Below are 24878 nucleotides of genomic sequence, written 5' to 3'. Positions count from 1 at the left end.
AGTCCCGTATTTTCAAAAGCAATGGATTTTCCGTAATATGCAAAGTTCCTTAATGTTTTTCTGAGCGCATGGATCGATCGTGTAAACCAATATGGAACATTATTTTCCCTAACAGATTAGATTTCCGCTTAAATGAGAGAATCGCTACACGTCAGTTGGCAGGAAGCATTTATCAATGACTTAATGAAATATTGAGGTCATTTATACTCTCATACACGGGCTTGAATAACTTCCATTTTTGTAGAAACTGTCGTATTACTGCTATATATTAACCGGATGCTGGACAAATATGTTTTTCATTAGGCCCGTCAAATATCGCGTTCGTTTTGGTTTCTAATTTTTTTTCCATTCAAGCTTATAGACAGAAATTTGTAATGATGGCTAGAGTATTATAATCTTTATGAGTACACTTATTGCGGAGAACGTATGTACACAGTCATTGTTTCCTTTGGATCATGACTACTGTATATAACATAAAAATTCTCTTTGTTGCTATGACTAGGTGATATTGGTTACGTATTATCAACATGTGTACGTGGTTCTACATACTTCGCCGATAAACTGCGTTCAATCCATCAGAGTAAGTTATCGCTGTTAGTGGCAACAGCTGCAGTAGTACAAGTCCTGCCAGTGTTAACGTTATTTGTTCATAGTATTATTTACTCACGTTTCCATTTCAGACACTCAAATCTTTTATCACCATCTGTCATTATTTAAAATTGTTCTTTCTTGGGTAACTACGGTGTAGAAAAGGTGGTGTAAGTGTGTATCGCTGGTCCGAAGTAAGAGAGGGCCTGATAGCCATAATCGGACCATGTTAAACAAATCTATAAATAAAATAATCTGGTTGAGAAGAAGCTGCTGTCTTCTTCTTAGAAAAAACTACCACACTCCTGAAGTCTTGTAATAGAACAAAAAGTACTGCCGAATTTCCAGTATATTGAGGTGGATGATGGTGCTGAAGTTTCATGCGGTATTTATACGTGATTACCTGTTCTTCTTATTCTGTCGAAAACTATGACTGCAGCCGGTCGCTAAATGACACTGCTGTAGAATGATACGAACACAGGCAGTAGAGTTGGCTGCCAAATCCGAAGCACAGAACAGATTATGGTTCCTGATTTCTCTTGCTGCGTAATCCTTTGGAGTCGACTTAACACTCCCTGCGTCGAATCTTGTTGCTTTCTGGTTTTATACACTTTGTTTCTGTTATTGACATTATCATTTGTGTCAGTGTAGGCATCCTCTTTGCATATGATCGTATTTTAGTTGATGCAATGATTGGCAGACTGTATAAAAATAGTACGTTTTTAAAATAATTGCAATTGGTGGAACTAATGCTATTTCTACACCAAAGATTATTAGAACATAAATGAGCAGAAAGGTGTGTATATTCCATTTGATGAAAAACAGGAAGTTTGACAACGGCTGACAGAATGTCTTTCAAGCGTTACAGCAGTAATTAAAAATTTATGATTATTAGTTACACTCAAAGTTGCAGCGTTGTACAATGTACTACCAGCTTCCACAATTAGGCGCCATCTTCACATGTAGAAAAATGAAACAAAAATGACGCCAAGGTTTCCTACAGTACGACTAAATATACACAACGCATATATATAAGGAATGGGCGAGAATTAACTCTCTATTAAAAATTGCATACAACTTTTTAATACTCAAGTAATTTTTGATTAAACAGAAAACATTATGTTCCTTACAACTGTTTTGCATTGATAAAATTCAGCATAAGCACCACCATTACGTACCAGTGTCTATGAACTGATTTGGATGTTTGCGACAGACTTCTGCAGATAATCCAGCGATAGGTTTCTAAGAACTTGGCGAATTCGCTCCTCCACTTCATCAAGAGTTTTTGGTTTTGTTCAATAAACTTCTTGATTCGCCCATTCCTAGAGAAAGAAATCGCAGAATGTTAGGTCAGGATTGCCATTCAAGGGGGGCCGCGCCCTGGAAAATAGGTGCAAAGCCATGAGCGGACAGGATATACGAAGTGAGGCAGGACATCATCTTGCATGGAGATTAGGTCATTGTAATTGTTCCATGTGGATACAATACCATGAACGTTATGTACAAGCATATCAAGGTAGCCTTCTGCATTTATTGTGCCCGATGAGACAGTGAACCCACAACTTCCGTGGTTGTCATGCCGCACCACACTGTGACCTCTGAGCGATGGTGGATTTGCTCACCAGCCACCCTCTGATCCTCTTTTGTCCATAATAAAAATTGTGCTGGATAACAAATTCCCCAACATGAAACACGGCTTCATTTGACCACAGGATCACAGGATATAACCGAAAACAACGGATCAGTCTTCACACCATGCAAGCATTCCCCGATATTCCAAAAGATGATCACAGTCTTCCGCCGATAACTCCTGGGAGTAATGTGTTTTGCATGGACGAGAATTCAGCTCTTTCTTCAGAGCAATTCGAAATGTTTGTCGGGTTGAACCACTTTCGTAAGATGCCGCTCTTTGTCATTTCTGAGGACTGCGAGTGAACATTTCCTGAACCACTTGCACCTTTTCCTCCATCCTTGATATTGAGAGTCGACCGCTTCTCCAAATATCTGATACAGAACCTGCGTTGACAAGCTTGGCAACTCTTAATGGTCTTCGCTTCTACCGAGGCACGAGGTCCTCTGATATTTCGCCACCATCTCTGTTCTTGTACCAAGCATCGCCGTACTGCGCAAACAGCTGAGTTCAGTCATACAAGGTTAGAAAGAGGGAAGATGGTAGGAAGATTGGGTTTAACGTCCCATCGACATCGAGTTCATTAGAGGCGGAGCACACAGATTGTGTGAAGGATGGTAAAGAAATCGGCCGTGCCCTTTCAAAGGAGCCATCCCTGCATTTACCTGGAACGATTTACCGAAATCGTGGAAAACCTAAATTTTATGGCCAGACGTCGGTTTGAACCGCTGTCCTCCCAAATGCGAGTCCAGTGTGCTAACCACTGCTCCACCTCGCTCGGTTGACAAGGTTAGACGTTGAGCTGTTGTCCGCCTCTGATATCTGCAATAACATAAATGAGATATAATTCAATGATTCTGCCACTGTAAGGAACAAAATGTTTCCTGTTTCACAAAAATTAGTTAAGCGTTAAAAAAGTTATACACAAATTTCGATAGGGAGTTAATTCTCTCTCGTCCTTTAAGCCAAACACTTCCCAAATAATCATTCTATCTCCATGCCCGTGAAGTTCTAAACCCCTGAGAAGTAAAATCATCCCCGTCATGTGACGACTGGAGAGATTGGAAGCCACTAGAATTTGTGTAATTGTTAGGACAACTTCCGCAGGAACGCTACCGTTAATGTAACCCAAAACGTTGTAGGTGTTATCTGTAATGTGCGCTCTGATACACCTCAATATGTTACTTCAGAGAATGCTAAAAAGTACGTTCACAAAGCGAACAGTAACCACTGCTACGTAATACATCCTAGTACGAGGCGCACCCCTGAAGCAATGCTGTACTCGTTAGGATATATGATTGATGGGCGTAGCACTGCAACCTGGCTCGCCCAGGTTCATAGGTGGTCCGGTGCCTTGGCTGAAAATCTCTGGGATGTAATTATGGATCGGTAGCAGCAGCACTAGAAATTAACCATGCAGACAATGGTTGGCCCCCTGCTGCTTCTGTACCGCAATATGTGCAGTGCATGTTTATGTAAGCAGCTGCAGGTAGTGTTCTCTGCAGGCGTGGCACGTGTCTGCAGACACGAGAGTGCACAGAACTGAGCGCAGTGTATTAGTCCACTGGCACATGGTATACTCTCCCCCAGCATTGGTCAATAGCCTGTGATTACTCCGTAATGCGAATTTACTGCACATTCTTCGCATCTCTGCATAAACTAGTGCAAAAGAAGCCGCCTCTAGAACACACATACAGTTCTCGCATGATCACTATATTTATACGGGGTATGTGATATGAAACATGTGAGAATTCAAATCGCCGGGGTGCGGGCGGAATAGTCACCTTGTACTGAGCATGAAAACGCTTACGCGTTGCTTTCTGAATAATGTATGGTTTAGAGCATCGTATTCAGTGTACAAACACTGTAGATTTGTTAGGAATGTATCGATAATAATTTTTTGTTCAATTGTTGAAGTATTCTCTAGTCGTATTGTGGGGTTCCGAGGATCAGAACGCTCCTTCAAAGAAAAATACCCAATTGAGATGTCCATTCTGTGTAACTGTTACTGTGAGGAACATACATTCAAGCCTGCAGCCACAGTATTAGACGAACATACGTACAGTCCAACGATTCTGTGACGGCCTCATAAAATTTTCAAAAATTAAGTGAAATAAAAATAATTGTATATGAAATCAAATTTTAAATATAGATTCTTTTTCATGAAACTTGATGCAAGATGGCGAAGATGGCCAAAAAAGTTCGCAAAGTTTTGAAAACGAGTTCTCTTAAATAAGTAAAAAACTATAGCTCGTTCGAAAAATGTTAACTTAGAAACTCGTAAGGCTAATAGCTCTATAGATTACTTTTTTATAAGATCGATGGCTATCTTTCGTTTTGAAATGTATCGAAAAAGAACTTAAAATCGAGTTCTGTATAGCACGGTGAAATTCACGTTCCCATACTTGATATTTACTGTAAGTATAGCCCCCTGCAAGACAAAAAATACTTATTTGAAATTAAAAAATATTAATAATTTTGCGATATAATGATTTTTTAAGAAAAGGCACACTCGATAATGCCTAGATCTTCACAGTGGATTGCCCTCCGCTAACGGCTTTAGGCTTACGTTGTGCTATCATGCTACCAGCTGTTAAGTAATTAATTGGGATTTTATTATTTAGAGGTGTCAAAACATTGATTCGAAAAACTTGCACTTTTGTTGGGTGTTTTTTAACTATTTAAATTTTTATCTTATGAAAATAACTTTGAAAGAGAGAAATTACCGACTTTTTTTCAAATTTAAAAATCTTATGCGACCCTTTGGAGCCGAGATTTTTTTGATGATGATAATGAGGTCCCATACTCCTAGGAGCGAAGGGGGGGATGCAAGAGGCTCACACCGCTGTACTACGCAAGGTCCTAGTGGAGGTGGTTTGCCATTGCCTTCCCCCAACCATAATGGGGACGAATGAGATTTTTTTAAAGACCGATATATCTGGAAAAATTGAAGTTTCTTTTAATTTTTGAAACTCATACGTTTTTGCCTTACCGGGGATTATATTTACACTAATAGCAAGTACAGAACGCGATCATTGCCTTTTTCGGAGTCACTCGAAACGTAAGAAAGCAATCGATACTTACAAAAAAGCAATAGATACATCCTTTTAAACCCGACAGCTTTCTTAGTTAACGTATTTAGATAGGAGTTCCAGATTTTTACTTACTTAAAAAAGTCGTTTTTTGCAACATTGCTGATCTTCTCGGCCATGTTCATCTTCTTGGATCGAATTTCATGAAAAAGAAACTCAATTTGAAATTTAATTTCCTATACACTCATATGTTTTGTTTTCAGGTAATAATATTTGAAATCACTTCTCCGTAATATTGGCGTAACAGCATCGTAATGAGACAACAGCACAAACCAGCAACGATAGAGGTAGAATTAAGTGCAAACACACTTTTTCACCATTACTTTCTTCAGATATCTTTCATCATCGGAAATGAACTTCATTGTGGCGATGTCGGAGTGTAAGCCTGGATTTCTCCTAATGCGGCTACAGAAAATTGTCGGAATGAAGGAACATTTATTATCGCTCTTCGCGGTAAGCTTTGACTTCTTTTAAATATTTGCAGACCTGTGAGGAACCTCCTTCAATAAATATTATGTGCAATTATTGTAAACTAGAATACTGTCTTTGAGCCATTTGTGAGTTGTGTGTTCAGGTGCTTGCCGGTAGGATTCTCCGTGGTACAACTAGTCCGCAGACTTGTTCGCCCCCTCGTTTGGTCATTACCCAAAGCATCTCGAGAGGGCATAGCGATTACACAACAGCAGTTTCGTGTTCTCCATTTCAGTAGGTGCAGTTCAGTTTAAGTGCGTTGCGTGAGTTCCGTTGAAAGTGCAGGACTGCAGTTCCTACAGATTAGAGCGTTCAATGATGACAACAGCAGCTTCAAGACACCGGTTTTCTTACGTGAAAGAAAATGAAAAGGTCATCTCTATACGCTCGTCCAAGACGTAGAGTGTTTTAATATAGTTTTTAACATAGTTCACAGAATACGAGGAACAGTTACTTGAAGCACTTCTTGGTGGTAATAAACAACGTTTAGAGTTCTGTGAATTCATTCTGGGCATAGAGATGGAACATAAACAGTTTCCTATGGCGTTTAGTGTTCAACATGTAAACTATGCGCAGTTATGTTAAATAACCGAATGAAGCCAATAGACTTAATCCTGCAAGAAGAACAAAATAGATTTCGATGAGGGAGAGCTTATATTGATAATTTATTTACTGAAATAGCTAACTGATAATAGAAAAGGTTACAATTTGCCCACTTATATGGCGTTTGAAAATGTAGAGAAGGCCTTCGATAAAGTAAGCAGGCGGGAACTATAGACAATAATGGCTAAACGGATCTGTCCTGAACACTAATAATGCCTGTGAAATGGTTGTATCAAGTCATCTGCCTTAGACTCAGTTTCCCTAATTACAATAGGGGAAATATAGTCACTCATCAGGGAAGAAGACAAGGGTGTGTATTATAATGCGCACTTTTTAACATTTACGTAAACGATGTCTTACACATATGGAGCCGTCCGGAGTGGCCGAGCGGTTCTAGGCGCTGCAGTTTGGAACCCCGCCACCGCTACGGTCGCAGATTCGAATCCTGCCTCGGGCGTGGATGTGTGTGATGTCCTTAAGTTAGTTAGGTTTAACTAGTTCTAAGTTCTAGAGGACTGATGACCTCTGAAGTTAAGTCCCATAGTGCTCAGAACCATTTTAACCATTTGAACACACATGTAACGAACATTTGAAAGCACCTCTTTAAATGTGTTGGCATATGTTGATGGCTTAGTGATAATGCAAAACACTGAAGATAATCTTGAAAGAGCTATTTATTTATAACATAAAATTTGTAAAGAATATAACTTTATAATTTCTATCTCAGTACCAGTAACTATGGCATTCCAAGACAAACGCCTAGTAAGAGCTAAGGTTATTTAGGATGACAGATTCTGAGAATAGGTTCAACAGTTTAATTTTTTAGATTATCTCGTATGAGTACAATGTGGATTTAAATAATAAGTAGTAAGATACCTTGCACTGTACGGAACTTTTCGAAAAACACTGAAAGCAGCGCGGACCGAAACACAGCTGAACCTGTACAAGATGATGGCAGTGCCGGTTACTCCACACGGTGGTTGATTTGGGCGTTAAGACTGAAGGACTACAGGCACATACAAGCCACAGAAATGAAATTCTTGAGGACACTACTGGGTCACCCACGCCTTCATACAATTAGAAAACCATTTAGAAAGAATGGACTACACAACGATTTCGAAAATGGCACTAGCATAAAGATCTACTTATTGCAGAGCCCCAGGAAGACCGAGGCAAATATGGATTGAGAGCACGAGTCTCTAAAGCTTCATGAACCTTGCGACAGAGGAAAGATGTACGCCCGATTCTTTTCTACCGAATAAACGGTGACAGTCACGTTGCTGGATATGTTGGAGATTTGGCTATTTCCACAATTGCAAGAACTTGCTCAGAATATCATCTTTCACCTGAGTTGGAGTACCACCGTACTAGTACCATCGTGCGAAAGCATTTCTTAACAACTGTCTGTATGATAGGTCAGCCGTAAGCGGCGAAGGGGTCTCGCATTGCCCTATTAGCCGCCCCCCCCCCCCCCCCAAAGAACAGGACTAGTTGACTAGCGTCTCGATGCTTGCCGCGCACTTTTCTGAAAGGTATATGCAAACAAAGATGCTGAACTCAATTGTAAAGCAGTGCCTTGAGGTCGTATGCACAAGCATGTAAGCAATATACACTTGTAAAATCGAATGATTCCGTGCATATAAAAACTTTGTAATCCTTTGCCCCTATACATTTTTAAGGTATTACTTACCGAAAGGTCTATCTTCATCTTCTAGACGATTTAGTCTTTTGGAAACACACTGTACAGAGTGGACCAGAAGTCACAATAGGAAATGTTTAATGTTATTGTATTGAAACAAGAAGCAACACGAAAGGCAAACAGGAACATGAAACGACTCCCTAGCTGTAGCAGAAGATAACGCGGAAATGAATGTTCTTACACATTTCATCTCTCTCTTTATCTGACCATCATTCTCATTGGATTCGCTGCCATCTATGCCTGGTCGTCGCGCGCAGCATTTCAGGAATGATCATTCTCAGGGATGTCGTTTCGCGTGGAAATCAACATTTCGAGACCGGAAGCTAGGATACGTAGCACGTTTATCTGTCATCATAACGTTACGGCGAATCGCTAATGTAGGAAAAACTGCAAGTAAATGTTCGCACCAATCGCTTCGCGTATTCGTATCATGGATCACAATAACTGCAACTTCCACCATTTACAGCAAATGGATTGTACGTTTCAATAAACAATATCTAAAGCCTTTGAAACTTCTCTTTTGAATGTAAATAATGACAGTGCTGGAAAAACTCTTACGTTATTTGATTTTGAAACAGCTGAGCAAAACTCAACGTACTCAGTCAGTTTTCTCTTTATTTATTCTGATCATCACTAAACTGACACACAATATTTTTAGCACAACGCAAACTGACTTTCAATAACCCCTACAAAAGAATGGCCCTGACTAACAATAACCTATACACATGAATCACTTACCTCACAAAAACCTTCGTTATTCGAACTGCTGCAATAGAGCGAGCGCCAATACTGCCAGCTAAATAAAAGATTCTAACTACTGAAGGCACTAACTACTGAGAGGTATAATTAGCAAATGAAAGATTCTGATACAGAACAAACAATGTGTTTACCTTAATAGCTTTCAAAAGTAATATATATTGACATCCAATTAAATTCCCTTTTTCTGAAGGACACACGTCCAGATCGTGCTCTCATAGTAATCTCTCAAAACTCTGGCATCTCTCTCCCTACATCCACCACTGCTAGCGGCTCAACTCCAACAACTGCACAACGCTACGCGCTGTTCACATACAACAGCCCAACACTACACAAGCGAATATTCCAACAATGAGTCCAACCAGCTACAGATTGCACACAGCGCAGTCAGCGATTTTCATACAGAGCATTACGTGGCGTTACCAACATAAAAACCTAAACAGCCTACTTACACATTAAGTTTCAACAAGTAAACTTTCACACAGCAATTGACTAGAATACTACCGTGCGAAAGCGCCAGTGTACCTCTACTGCACTGGAATACGGCATCAAGTGCGCTACATGGTCTCTGAAAAATACAGGGTGTGGCAGAAAACGGTGCCGATTTTGGTTATAGCGAAACAGACCGGGGATTATATTGTAAAACATTTTCAATCGCGACAACGAAATCCTTGCGTATTGCGATGTCATGCACTGCTGTTTTGAAAATTATGTCTTTTACGTGGCATCATTGTTATGTTGACAATCAGATAACTTGTGAGCTAAATCCATCGGTTATTTTTCAGAAATTCATAAAACAAATCTATATTTGGTTCTTTTGTTGTACTGCCTGGTTCAGTTGCAAACCATTATCTGGCGCGGAACTCCAACAAAAACACCTCACACATCAACAAAACTGAAACATAACATAAATAAATAACAGAAATAAAAAGATGACATAAATAGTTTACAGCACCTTCAAGCTTCTGTATACGATTTTCTTTCTGCACAAATGGCATCTTTCAATTGCGCAATTGTTCCTCGATGTCTGGCATACACCCTGTGTCTCACGAAATCTCAAAGAGATTAATGACAGATCGATAAGTAGTGAGATCTCTGACGACATAAAATGTCCCAATTCATTTAAATGATGTGGTTACCAAACACTCTGTGCACTGCTGCTATTGAAATCTGAGCAAAATGGGACATAGTAGCATCTTGCTGAAACCAAAACTCGTTTGCAAGAAACTGCTCAAGTTCAGGTGCGAGGAATGTGTCAACCACAGCCATTGGTGCGTAACTATGATTGCTCATCCATGTTCGTCTTCAAAAAAGAAAGGGCCGATTATGCCCAATGAGGAAAGAGCGCGGCACACTGTCTTTCTGGCTGCGTAAGGAGTGTTGATGGAGTTCGTTGGATTATCCTGGCACCAGTAACAGCGGTTTTGTTTGTTGACATAATTGCTTAGGTGAAAACGTGCCTAGTCACTGACCCATAGCAAAAGTAAGAAGCCTTTATTGTCCCTAATTATAGATAAACAGTTCGACAGACGGAGTCATTCAGTTTTCATAATCATTTTCATTTAACTGTTGCAACTTCAAAGCATTTTGTAAAATTCTGCTCACTCTACGACTGGATATTGCCACTATTGCGGCAGTTTGTTGCACATAACGCTTTGGACTGTTGGTTAGAACATTTTTCACTGTGTATTCGTTCCTGTAAGCGACAACTTCTGGGCATTCCTGTCGGTTTCAGCTTAAGTGCACTTTCTGTTGCTTCAAGTTATTCACCGATAACCCGACTGTCGCTGGTACAGCATCAGTCTGTCTAAGGTTGAACTGACGATGGTATTCCCATCTAGCAGCAGCAACACAGTCCATGTTTCTGTACAAGGTCTTGAGATTCACAGCACATTCAGGCCCACTCCAGCACTCCATCTCAGCAAATGGCATACCTACCTTAAACATGATACAAACATTCGTTGTTGCCCATAATATCATTCCACTTCCAGAGACTAATTAAAACAGCCCAGTTTTTTGCAACACACTGTGCAAGCAATGTACTCAGAAGCACTAAAGGCAGGAATTCACAGTGTTCCGTGCCAGTGTGTTATGTCATATATTGGCAAGATAACTGGATCAGTGGAGGAACGATGCCGGAAGATCGAATGGCTGACACATCTGACGCAATCAAGTAAAAATATTGTCGTTAAACGGTGTCTAGAAGAGCCATGGCTGGGACTTGTGTTCCCAGAGCGCACTCTCACTCCGACGACTGCGGCCATGCCTGCTCAGTGCTCCAGCTCCCCCCGTCATTGCGCTGTTCCGAACGTTCGTGCGAGCGTGAGGACTGTATGGCGAAGGCTGTACACGCAGGAAACTTAGGAAAACGTGTTTAGAACACGTGTGGCAACCCCTAAAAGGCGGATACTGCAGCATACTTTTGTAACGGTGACTGTATCACTAGTTTTTATTTTCAACTTGTTATTTTTCCACCAAAGCAAAAACTTTACTAGCTAACTCAATAAGTACTTTCGGCAGTGCTGATACAGCAAACGGAACTACAAAAAAGCTCTACATATAGGCATCTGAAATTAAGTTGTGATGTTTACAAATTTATCCACATTTCGATTTTAGAATGTGTAATACACTCCAGGAAATTGAAATAAGAACACCGTGAATTCATTGTCCCAGGAAGGGGAAACTTTATTGACACATTCCTGGGGTCAGATACATCACATGATCACACTCACAGAACCACAGGCACATAGACACAGGCAACAGAGCATGCACAATGTCGGCACTAGTACAGTGTATATCCACCTTTCGCAGCAATGCAGGCTGCTATTCTCCCATGGAGACGATCGTAGAGATGCTGGATGTAGTCGTGTGGAACGGCTTGCCATGCCATTTGCACCTGGCGCCTCAGTTGGACCAGCGTTCGTGCTGGACGTGCACACCGCGTGAGACGACGCTTCATCCAGTCCCAAACATGCTCAATGGGGGACAGATCCGGAGATCTTGCTGGCCAGCGTAGTTGACTTACACCTTCTAGAGCACGTTGGGTGGCACAGGATACAAGCGGACGTGCATTGTCCTGTTGGAACAGCAAGTTCCCTTGCCGGTCTAGGAATGGTAGAACGATGGGTTCGATGACGGTTTGGATGTACCGTGCACTATTCAGTGTCCCCTCGACGATCACCAGTGGTGTACGGCCAGTGTAGGAGATCGCTCCCCACACCATGATGCCGGGTGTTGGCCCTGTGTGCCTCGGTCGTATGCAGTCCTGATTGTGGCGCTCACCTGCACGGCGCCAAACACGCATACGACCATCATTGGCACCAAGGCAGAAGCGACTCTCATCGCTCAAGACGACACGTCTCCATTCGTCCCTCCATTCACGCCTGTCGCGACACCACTGGAGGCAGGCTGCACGATGTTGGGGCGTGAGCGGAAGACGGCCTAACGGTGTGCGGGACCGTAGCCCAGCTTCATGGAGACGGTTGCGAATGGTCCTCGCCGATACCCCAGGAGCAACAGTGTCCCTAATTTGCTGGGAAGTGGCGGTGCGGTCCCCTACGGCACTGCGTAGGATCCTACGGTCTTGGCGTGCATCCGTGCGTCACTGCGGTCCGGTCCCAGGTCCACGGGCACGTGCACCTTCCGCCGACCACTGGCGACAACATCGATGTACTGTGGAGACCTCGCGCCCCACGTGTTGAGCAATTCGGCGGTACGTCCACCCGGCCTCCCGCATGCCCACTATACGCCCTCGCTCAAAGTCCGTCAACTGCACATACGGTTCACGTCCACGCTGTCGCGGCATGCTACCAGTGTTAAAGACTGCGATGGAGCTCCGTATGCCACGGCAAACTGGCTGACACTGGCGGCGGCCGTGCACAAATGCTGCGCAGCTAGCGCCATTCGACGGCCAACACCGCGGTTCCTGGTGTGTCCGCTGTGTCGTGCGTGTGATCATTGCTTGTACAGCCCTCTCGCAGTGTCCGGAGCAAGTATGGTGGGTCTGACACACCGGTGTCAATGTGTTCTTTTTTCCATTTCCAGAAGCGTACATCTGGAACCTTTGTTAAACCAAGCTCTGAGATAACTTCAGTTACTTGTCTGTGCAGCTGAGGATAATACAATATCTGTTACCAATTGATTATCCCCTTACATTAAGATGCTTAATGAACTGAAATGATTGGGATGTCGACCATAAAATATTTTGTCACTACTTTTCTTATCCTTACCCACCTTCAGATCCGTCATCAATCATTATCGCTCATTATAAGACATGTTCATCATCTCGTCTTTGTGGCTGTTATTGTAATTATTCTCCAATGAATATTTTTTTTTTCCAATCGATAATAGTGTGACAGTGCATTAAGCATTCTGCATGGACTCCAAACTACACATAAAGTAAAGCAGTTCCCGTTCAGCACTGAATTATGTGGCTTCTCCACCTTTTTTGTTTTTTGAACAAGTGCATAGATGTCCGCAGTTCGTGGCCTTGTGGCTAGCGTTGCTGCTGGGGCCCCAGGTTCGATTCCCGGTCGGGTCGGGATTTTCTCTACCCAGGGACTGGGTGCTTGTGTTCTGATCATTTCATCATTATTCGGAAAGATAGCGAGTCTTGAAAGTGAAAGGATTGGGACTTTGTATGGGCGTGGATAACAGTGCAGCTGAGCTCCCCACAACCCAAATATTATCATCATCATCGTCAAGTGCGTAGATGCCATACTATTCCTCATGCAGGAGCTATTCGATTTAACAAAACCGATATTATCATCAAACTGTGACAAGCCGACTGCCTCGCTCTAGCGGCGTCTGGCTGCAGCCTTTTCCTGTTCCTCCTCGCTCCTCAGCCCCACCAGCTAGGCAGGAGCGCGGATGGAGCCCACGTGTTCGCGGAGCACTGTACTCTGGATGAGTTGCGGTTGAAACATACAATTATGGATAAAAGGATGTAAGGCAAAAGGTTAGGGCCCATGTACCATCATGTGTCACTGTAAAACAATTAACCTTGGGGAGCGGCAACATATTACTCCCAAATGGTGATAACAGTAAGACCCAAAATGCTCCCTCTAACAGTGCTCATTAATCGTAGAAAATTTTGAGCATTCAACCAAGAAGAATTTAAAACATATTAAAATAACCAGTCCATGTGACAGAAATCAGTCTTAAGGTGCTGCCAAACGCTGTCATAGCACGACGACGCGCCGTCACTGCGCCACGGTCGAGAAGGCCAGACAGATGCAGAGCACCCCTACAACACACTAAGGTTGCGCATTAACGACCATTAATTGCCAGGATACCGCAGCAAGTTACACCGATACAATTCCGCGTAAGAACAAGTCACCAAATGAGCTGTTTTAAGATAGAGAACAAATTAACAAGCCCGGGAACGAATCGCACACAAGTGACAGTAGCAGCGGCCGCGTGACATGGAAGCACAGCACAGCTAGCCTGGCCCGTAAGTCGAACACGCCAGCGCACGAGGAGCAACAAAAACTAACGAATCATTCACTATAGACCGATCTTCGTTAACAAAAAACATCGCGGCCGGGCCAAGCTGTACAGCGGCGAGGGAGCTGACCGTTGTGTGCAATAAGCCCCGATCGAAACGAACTTGACACTAGGATCGAACAGCTCATTCAAATGATATTAAATAACAGAAATAATGGTACACTTGCTTTGAGACATTACATAAGTCAATGCAATTCGCCCTTGCATGATGTGACTGAATTAATCACGGGAAAATGCTCCAAATCGATACAAGCCAGCCAGATATTTACTACAATTTGCTGTCACCGGGCCTTTTAAAGAATCAACGGACGTTCAGTGTTCATTCTAGAGGCACCACGCAATCAAAAGCCATGTAGAAGGCACTGTCACCAAACCTACATTCGATTTAGGCTGAACAGGAACTGCCGACAAAATGGTCCTAAGTCCCATAGCCAAAACATGCTAACACACAAAATTCGCTGCGTTACTCGTACTGTGAATAAAACTACGTCCGTTGCAACCCTCTCTTACCCGCACTCAGCTGAGTGTCCAGCAGTACCGGGGAGCAGAAACTATCTCATTCCAGCAGTTCGTTCTAAAAGCTCCGTTGAAAATACAGGGACGCGCCACGCCTGCTCCCTCCGTGACTCGGCCCACTGAGGAAATGAGGAAGAGCTGCTGGCGCAACAACCTTCCCGTCACAGAGCAGAGGGAAAGGTAAACCACCAGGCTGCACCCGGAATAAGGCGAGCTCCCTTCTCGTGGGATGTCCGTTGTCCACTCACCACGCCACAACGCTCCACGTCCTCTATCAACAGCCTCGAATAAAGATCTTCGTGGTCTCAAACCAGAGGGACATCACACGACAGAGCGAGCTAGTGGCGCCAGGAATTCGAAAGGCGACGTCAGCAACCCCGTCACGGCTCGGCGGTACTACGAAAATGCTGGCATAAACGCCAGCGTTCTGGGAAAGAGCTATTAGAAAGACGATTGAGGCTAAGTTGAAAGAAAATCTTATACACACAGACGTCGGCTACAGCGTGTACAAGGCAAAGGAGTCTTTCTCTGAGATTCAATAAAAGAGCACAAGTTCAGACCACAAATAGAGATATCAACTACTGACACACCATTTGAACGGCAGTCAGTATGCAGTACAATAATCAGCTAACACAACAAGTTTTTTCAACAAGTAATACAACTCCGTACTACATACATGAGTAGACGTTAGTCAACAACTCTACATTACTAAGTAAACAAAAGCCAGTAAACAATGACGGGCAGCACAGCTTCAAACAATAGTCATGTTCATGACACTCTAACTTTACAAAACGCAATTCCGCCTTATTAGTATATGTAATTAACCTTCTATCAATATAACATGTTCTCCTTGGCTTCTTCCATTTCCTGGTTTAAATACTGTCAAGCCATGGTGAGCTATACCTTCTATCACTATAACATGTTCTCCTTGGCTTCTTCCATTTCCTGGTTTAAATACTGTCAAGCCATGGTGAGCTATACCTTAAATGGAATAGAGAGGGGCGGCCGCGGTGGGGAGTGGTTCTAGGCTCTTCAGTCCGGAACCGCGCGACTGCTACGGTCGCAGGCTCGAATCCTGCCTCAGACATGGATGTGTGTGATGTACTTAGGTTAGTTAGGTTTAAGTAGTTCTAAGTTATAGGGGATTGATGACCTCAGATGTTAAGTCCCATTGTGCTCAGAGCCATTTTTTTTTTTTTTTTTAAATAGAGAGGAGTTTTTCCTCCTGTAGTATGTGTCAAGGAACTGCAGTACTTCCTTTGCGGGAATAGTGCAAGATCTCTTTTGCCCACTATTTACAGTTGATATGAAACCATCTCTCTACGATTTAAGCAGTTTAGGTACGTGTTCACAATATTTTCCAGTATGCACAAGCGACGAATGTAAACCAACGCCATAAATGCCGACCAAGCAAATAAAGCAGTAATTGACAGAAAAGGTACCAGCTCGACAGATGGGATACGGGAGGAACAATCGCGCCTGTGACCTCTTTTCGCGGCCAGCGCTCGTGTGTTTACAGAATGCAATAAATCAACGGGCTCGGTCAGGCGTCATTAAGCGCGTTATTGAGCTGGGGTCGCAGCAGCCGCACGCGTCCGTGCCGCGTCCACTCGCCACACGTGATGTTATGTTCCACTCCGTTAACTAGCTGTCTAGTGTCCCTCTGCAAATATCGTTCCCGAACAAGCGGAGCGGATTCCAATTTAGACGTATCACGCAAAATACACATTTACCCAGGTGTCTGACGCCCGCCCTCTGTGGCCACGATATGAAGCCCTCTGACCAGCCCACCGTGGGTCTCTCGGACAGGGTATGTAATTCTATTCACGTCCTAGACCTCTACGGTGGTGAAAAATGTAACAAATAAATTGAAAAACAACATGATAGAAACTGCGTTGAGGCGAATATTGTCAACTGTTTTGAATTTGTGATTCGATAATGGTAACATATTATAATCGTAATCGTATTTCTTAAAAGTACGTATTACATTTGTGTCAGTTTTCATGGAAAGTCCCTTCAGTTATTTACCGCCTACAATAAAAACAGGAACCACTATACTTAAGTAAATAACACGAACAACAGTTATTTAGACGGGTTTTCTCGAGATATGAACCATTATTTGTCCAGAGTATTAGTCTGCACAGTGTCAGTCACGTGGCAAAAGATAAAACGCCTCTAGGTTTGTGCGACATTTGACGGAGCACTGATGGTGTAACTTGAGTGAAAGCTCTTGGCACAGCATCTTTCTGGTCGTCTGTGATATCCTAACGGTTTGCGGAACGCATGTTGCATATGGTGAGGTCTGAGCTTCGTAGTAGCGGTATCTGTTGGTTATTATAGGGACAACGGGAATTAGCGTCCACTCCGTAGATTACGATTTTGGTACTCGTAAGCCTTTGCATTAAAAATGAACTCAACAATTCTGTTTGATTTTATTTCTGAAAAGGCAATACAACAACGACAGACAAGAATGGATCGACACAATACGTCAAAAGGATTCAGATTAGGTTACCATAAGACTGGCCTTATATTCGAAGATCTCACTGGCATAACTGAGCTAATAAATGTGGACATAGCGATCAAATCAGTAGAAATCTGAAAGGCAGCAGCAGAAAAGACAGGGTTACACACTTCCTTAAGCAGTGTACACGAGCATAGAAGGAAAACGTTCATCTTAGACAGTGAAGTCAAGGAAAGATGAAATCAGAAGAACACAGAAGTTCAAGTAACTAGGAGTTATTATCATTGCAAACATCAATAAGGCTTCAGCAGTCAAAGAAAGAACCACAAAGAAGGGGACAGCATTCAGACTATGCCAGAACTTAAAAGTCCAAATTGTTATCTTATCGTGGCAAATTCGGATACTCAAGTAGGTGGTACTGGAGTACAGTGAGCATATGGGCAGAGCGAGCAATTCGTTGTATAAAAAAATAAAAAATTAAAAAAAATTGAGAGTAGGGGAACGTAATTTCACCAAAGGCTGGTGTTCATATGTTGGCAACACTGGCTAATTTTTAAAATGGCCGCTCGCAGCACTTGTTTGAACCACGTTTCTTCAAAGATTTCCGTGAAATAGAAATTTTTCTATTGGTATAACTTATTTACCAGGAAAGTTCGAAAGTGGTAAGCATAAATGCAGTAGGTTTAGAAATGATATTAAAGCACTAAAATTGATCACAAATGTACTTTTAACTTTATTTCGTATTAAGTTTTGCATATTGTATGTATGGGGCACAGGGGTCAACTGATACTAGGCTCACAGTGGGCATACCATCGAGCGTGCCTCGCTATCACTGCAATTATTGCTCTGTAGTCTTATACTTTTTTCTCTCTCATGTTTCAAAAAATTTGGTTCGAAAAAGGAAACGAAAAACTAATACGGGTATAACACCTGAATCAGGTTGAAAGAAGCTGTACAAGCAACCCTAATAGATAATTATGCTGTGCTTGCAGCATCTAAATAATGTGAAATTCCTAGACAGAGACTTGCACGGTGCGTTAATGTAATTTACCTATAGCCAAATTAGAAACTACAATTTGATAGGTCTATATAACCCTAAAGGATACACAAATTAACAAATTTATTTTTCCAGATATTTGGACAAAGCGAAGGCTGGCCAAGACCTGATGATCGAAGAAATCACAAAGAAGTGAAAACCATTTCATTATGCCGAATAATTCAGAAAAAAGTGAAATCCACTTTAGTGACTCTGTGTGCAAACTACCAGAGTCCCAGCCTGTTTCAGATACTAAGCGTTGTAATAACTTCTTGCCTTTCCAGTCTCTTAGTACCATCCCCCCCCCCCCCCCCATGAACCATAGACCTTGCCGTTGGTGGGTTGGTGGGGAGGCTTGCGTGCCTCAGCGATACAGATAGCCGTACCGTAGGTGCAACCACAACGGAGGGGTATCTGTTGAGAGGCCAGACAAACGTGAGGTTCCTGAAGAGGGGCAGCAGCCTTTTCAGTAGTTGCAGGGGCAACAGTCTGGATGATTGACTGATCTGGCCTTGTAACACTAACCGAACGGCCTTGTTGTGCTGGTAATGTGAGCGGCTGAAAGCAAGGGGAAACTACGGCCGTAATTTTTCCCGAGGGCATGCAGCTTTACTGTATGGTTAAATGATGATGGCGTCCTCTTGGGTAAAATATTCCGGAGGTAATATAGTCCCCCATTCGGATCTCCGGGCGGGGACTACTCAGGAGAAATAAAACTGGCGTTCTACGGATCGGAGCTTGGAATGTCAGATCCCTTAATCGGACAGGTAGATTAGAAAATTTAAAAAGGGAAATGGATAGGTTAAAGTTAGACATAGTGGGAATTAGCGAAGTTCGGTGGCAGGAGTATTGCAGGAGTAGCTTTAATAATGAATAAAAAAATAGGAGTTCGGGTAAGCTACCACAAACAACATAGTGAACGCATTATTGCAACCAAGATAGACACGAAGCCCATGCCTACCACAGTAGTACAAGTCTATATGAAAACTAGCTCTGCAGATGACGAAGAAGTTGAAGAAACGTATAATGAGATAAAAGAAATTATTCAGGTAGTGAAGGGAGACGAAAATTTAATAATCATGGGTGACTGGAATTCGATAGTAGGAAAGGGGATAGAAGGAACGTAGTAGGTGAATATGGATTGGGGGGAAGAAATGAAAGAGGAAGCCGCCTTGTAGAATTTTGCACAGAGCATAACTTAATCATAGCTAACACTTGGTTCAAGAATCGTAAAAGAAGGTTGTATACGTGGAAGAAGCCTGGAGATACTGACAGATTTCAGATAGATTATATGATGGTAAGACAGAGATTTAGGAACAAGTTTCTAAATTGTAGGACATTTCCAGGGGCAGATGTGGACTCTGACCACAATCTATTGGTTATGAACTGTAGATTGAAACTGAAGAAACTGCAAAAAGGTGGGAATTTAGGGAGATGGGACCTGGATAAACTGACTAAACCAGAGGTTGTACAGGGTTTCAGGGAGATCATAAGGGAATAATTGACAGGAATGGGGGAAAGAAATACAGTAGAAGAAGAATGGGTAGCTTTGAGGGATGAAACAGTGAAGGCAGCAGAGGACCAAATAGGTAAAAAGAATACAAAAGGAATACAAATGTCTCAAAAATGAGATCGACAGGAAGCGCAAAATGGCTAGGCAGGCATGGCTAGAGGACAAATGTAAGGATGTAGAGGCTTATCTCACTAGGGGTAAGAAAGATATTGCCTATAGGAAAATTAAAGAGACCTTTGGAGAAAAGAGAACCACTTGTATGAATATCAAGAGCTCAGATGGAAACCCAGTTCTAAGCAAAGAAGGGAAAGCAGAAAAGTGGAAGGAGTATATAGAGGGACTATACAATGGCGATGTACTTGAGGGCAATGTTATGGAAAGGAAAGAGAATGTAGACGAAGATGAAATGGGAGATATGATACTGCGTGAAGAGTTTGACGGAGCACTGAAAGACCTGAGTCGAAACAAGGCCCCAGGAGTAGACAACATTCCATTACAATACTGACTGCCTTGGGAGAGCCAGTCCTGACAAAACTCTACCATCTGGTGAGCAAAAGGTATGAGACAGACGAATTACCCTCAGACTTCAAGAAGAGTATAATAATTCCAATCCCAAAGAAAGCAGGCGTTGACAGATGTGAAAATTAACGAACTATCAGTTTACTAAGTCACGGCTGCAAAATACTAATGTGAATTCTTTACAGACGAATGGAAAAACTGGTAGAAGCCGACCTCGGGGAAGATCAGTTTGGATTCCGTAGAAATATGGGAACACGTGAGGCAATACTGACCCTACGACTTATCTTAGAAGCTAGACTAAGAAAAGGCAAACCTACGTTTCTAGCATTTGTAGACTTAGAGAAAGCTTTTGACAATGTTGACTGGAACACTCTCTTTCAAATTCTGAAGGTGGCAGGGGTAAAATACAGGGAGCGAATGGCTATTTACAATTTGTACAGAAACCAGATGGCAGCTATAAGAGTCGAGGGATATGAAAGGGAAGCAGTGGTTGGGAAGGGAGTGAGACAGGGTTGTAACCTCTCCCCGATGTTATTCAATCTGTATATTGAGCAAGCAGTAAAGGAAACAAAAGAATAATTCGGAGTAGGTATTAAAATCCATGGAGAAGAAATAAAAACTTTGAGGGTCGCCGATGACGTAATTCTGTCAGAGACAGCAAAGGACTTGGAAGAGCAGTTGAACGGAATGGACAGTAACTTGAAAGGAGGATATAAGATGAACATCAACCAAAGCAAAACGAGGGTAATGGAATGTAGTCGAATTAAGTCGGGTGATGCTGAGGGAATTAGTTTAGGAAATGAGACACTTAAAGTAGTAAAGGAGTTATGCTATTTGGGGAGCAGAATAACTGATTATGGTCGAAGTAGAGAGGATATAAAATGTAGACTTGCAATGGCAAGGAAAGCGTTTCTGAAGAAGAGAAATTTGTTAACATCGAGTATAGATTTAAGTGTCAGGAAGTCGTTTCTGAAAGTATTTGCATGGAGTGTAGCCATGTATGGAAGGGAAACATGGACGATAAACAGTTTGGACAAGAAAAGAATAGAAGCTTTCGAAATGTGGTGCTACAGAAGAATGCTGAAGGTTAGATGGGTAGATCACGTAACTAATGAGGAGGTATTGAATAGGATTGGGGAGAAGAGGAGTTTGTGGCACAACTTGACTAGAAGAAGCGATCGGTTGGTAGGACACGTTCTGAGGCATCAAGGGATCACCAATTTAGTATTGGAGGGCAGCGTGGAGGCTAAAAATCGTAGAGGGAGACCAAGAGATGAATACACTGAGCAGATTCAGAAGGATATAGGCTGCAGTACGTACTGGGCGATGAAGAAGCATGTACAGGATAGAGTAGCATGGAGAGCTGCATCAAACCAGTCTCAGGACTGAAGACCACAACAACAACAACAGTGCCATTACAATATTCACTAAAATGTGAAAATATTTGTCTAATAATTAAATGAATGTGTTAATTAGTAGAAAATATGTTTTATGTCAATAATTTACCTTCCCAAATGCGTACTCATAGTGCCCCAATTAATTTCTCATTTGCCCCTGTATGGGGTAAAGTAGGCACAAGAGACAGAGCTTTACATTTCCAGCATATGTCCCAAATCTGTTAATGTAAGGGCAAAGAGAAAATTTTTTAGAAACAACCATTATAATTACATGACTCGTGCACGTTGTTTCAACTTCCTATTGCAGTTATTGTACCTGGAAAAAAATATTAAATGAGTTTTGTGGCCATTGCGTCCCAGCTTTCCCTGCCTTGTATTGTATTGTATTGTATGTTAACAGGGGGCCTAGAAACGACGGAGAGGCTCCGTCCCCGCCGCAGCCACAGTGCTCCACAACCCCACGACGCCCACCACAGTCCACTTCACCCCTCCGCCGCCACACACCGAACGACTCTTTCAGGGTTATTGTGCGGTTCGGTCCCCTGTGGAACCCACCCCACCCCCTCCCTCATGGGAACATTACACACCAGACGAGTGTAGCCCCTGTATCTTCGTGGTAGAGTAAAGGCGGTATATGCGTACGTGAAGAACTTGTTTGCACAGCAATCGTCGACATAGTGTAGCTGAGGCGGGATAAGGGGAACCAGCCCGCATTCGCCGAGGCAGATGGATAATCGCCTAAAAATCATTCACATACTGGTCGGCTCACCGGACCTCGACACGAGTCCGCCGGGTGGATTCGTGCCAGGGACCAGGCGCTCCTTCCCAATCCGGAAAACCGTGCGTTAGACCGCACGGCTAACCGGGCGGGCTTTCTCTGCCTTACTTGAACTGTAATATTTGTATGCAGCAGAGACAAAAAAGCAACCAAATTTATTTCATTGGAAATCATAGGGAAAGTATCCCGTGGATGAAAGAAGTAAAACACGGATTAGACAGCTGTGCGGCCATAAAGAAGATATACAAAGCAAAGAGACTCAGAGCAAAATAGCCGGTGTTACGGAACTATCTGACGAAAAATCAGAAATAATATGAAGAGTATTCTCGAAGGAAAGAGAGCAAGGGCGACATAGAGAAACACGAACTACTGGCGAAACAAAAAAGAAGTCAAAAAGTTAAGATAATTGTGGCTGAAGCGATCAAATAAATAAAAATATTGTACATACAGTAATAATAATAATAATAATAACAATAACAAATGAATAGTAATCAATACAGTTTGCGTACTACAGACCAATACACAAGAATGACAACAATGATAACAACAACAATAGTCATAAAGTTGACAGATTATTGGAACTATCCCAGAGAGCTGTTACAACTGGACAGGATCAGGCAATATAATTGCGTTGGCTTCCGCGGCCAGAGTCAGTCGACATACAAGTTTTCTGGGTTTGGTACCGCGTCATAATGTAAAAACTATTGCCGCTGGTGAAAAACCAACGTTTCGGCCATGATTGCAGCGGCCTTCTTCAGACCCAGAAGAAGGCCGCTGCAATCGTGGCCGAAACGTTGGTTTTTCTCCAGCAGCAATAGTTTTTGCATTATGACGCGGTACCAAACCCAGAAAACTTTTATGTCGATAGGATCAGGCAACTATGTAAGTGAGGGGAATCACAGGCGGTATTGATCGTCTCTTTGGTGTATAGTGTTGGAGTGCTGATTAGTGTGAACATCATTATTAAACATGGTTTCAAACTGCAACATGACTGAGCCGTGCGGGACTCGTGTTCGTGCCGTTTATTACTTGCCATCTTGTCTTTGCGGTACCGCCGCCCCGTTTCTTACCCGATTTACTGGAGTCACTAAGGTGCTGGCCTGCCTGCCCGTGAGTGGCAGCAGCAGCGCTATCGATAACAGCACTGTCGTACTATCTTTGGAGCGATCGCTAGTATTTCCGGGTCGCGGTGTGCGGTGAGTTTATTCGGGACATAGCGCCAGTGAGGTCCGGACAGCCAGTACTCGCCGACCGCTTGCGACACACATGCACTGTCCGACGGAAGGAGACTGGGGCGGGAACGACCGTTGGTTGGTCGTCTCATCGGGCGACGTGTATTTGGTCTTTTGACCGTTTCTGGGTCTCGTCAGTTAGTCATCTTGCCGGTCGTGGGTCGGTTCCTTCCTTGTTCACAGATGTCGGGTGGCCAATGGGCAAGTGTTACCTCTGCATGGTTCGGTCCGAGCCAGTGTGCCCGGGTCGCCGTGTCTCGAAGTTCCGAACGGACATGAAGTTGAGTCGGGATGGAGGTGCAGTGAGGTCCGGACAGCCAAGACTCACCCGGCTGTTGCTGACATACATGACTTGAGTGGGGACGACATTTGTTGGTCGTCTGGTCGATCGTCTCATCGGAGGACGTATATTTGGCCGCCGACCGCTTTGGGTTCTCTGTGTGTGTCGACTTGTCATTTGTCCTGCTTGTTCCACAGTGTTGCTTTTACGATTGTTCGAGTTCTTGTGGGAGTGTTTTCGTGGAACTGTGTCTGGCTTGTGTAATTTCGACTGAGCAGTTATTTTAATGCTGACTACGTACTGGAGTAGGCAGTCGGTCCGTTGGGACAGTGCAGCGAGGAAGTCTCCGTGGCGAGGGCATTAGCGTAGTGTTCCGCAGTGTGTTTTTCCTCGCCGTGTTGATGCTGTCCGTACCGCGTGTAGTTTGACGGCCTTTGGTGTTGTTCATGTTTTTGTGTGGTTATTGTGCCTTGGCTGTTTTCAGACGTCAATATTGAAGACGTAGTGCTGCTGGTATCTTCGTCCTCGGCTGATATTTACTGTTGTCGTGCCGTTGGTCGGGGTAGCGGAATTGATTAGGTTGTTGGTCGGTCCTTCAGCCGTCCCTGGGTCGTGTTGCTATCTGATTACTTAATCTTATTCTTTGCTGCCTATCTCACCTAACCTTATGTTAGAGTTACCTCCTCAGGCCGACCCTTGGAGCACTTCTGAACACCATTGTTCTGTTGTTTTAGATTGTGATTTTCTTTTAGTCTCAAGTACTGTTCGAGGCCTTCAGCCGTCTATTAATTTAGATTGTTTC

Source organism: Schistocerca piceifrons, chromosome 2 (genome assembly GCF_021461385.2).
Source record: "Schistocerca piceifrons isolate TAMUIC-IGC-003096 chromosome 2, iqSchPice1.1, whole genome shotgun sequence".
Lineage (NCBI taxonomy): Eukaryota > Metazoa > Arthropoda > Insecta > Orthoptera > Acrididae > Schistocerca > Schistocerca piceifrons.
The sequence above is the reverse complement of the archived record's forward strand: the minus strand, read 5'-3'. Positions refer to the sequence as shown.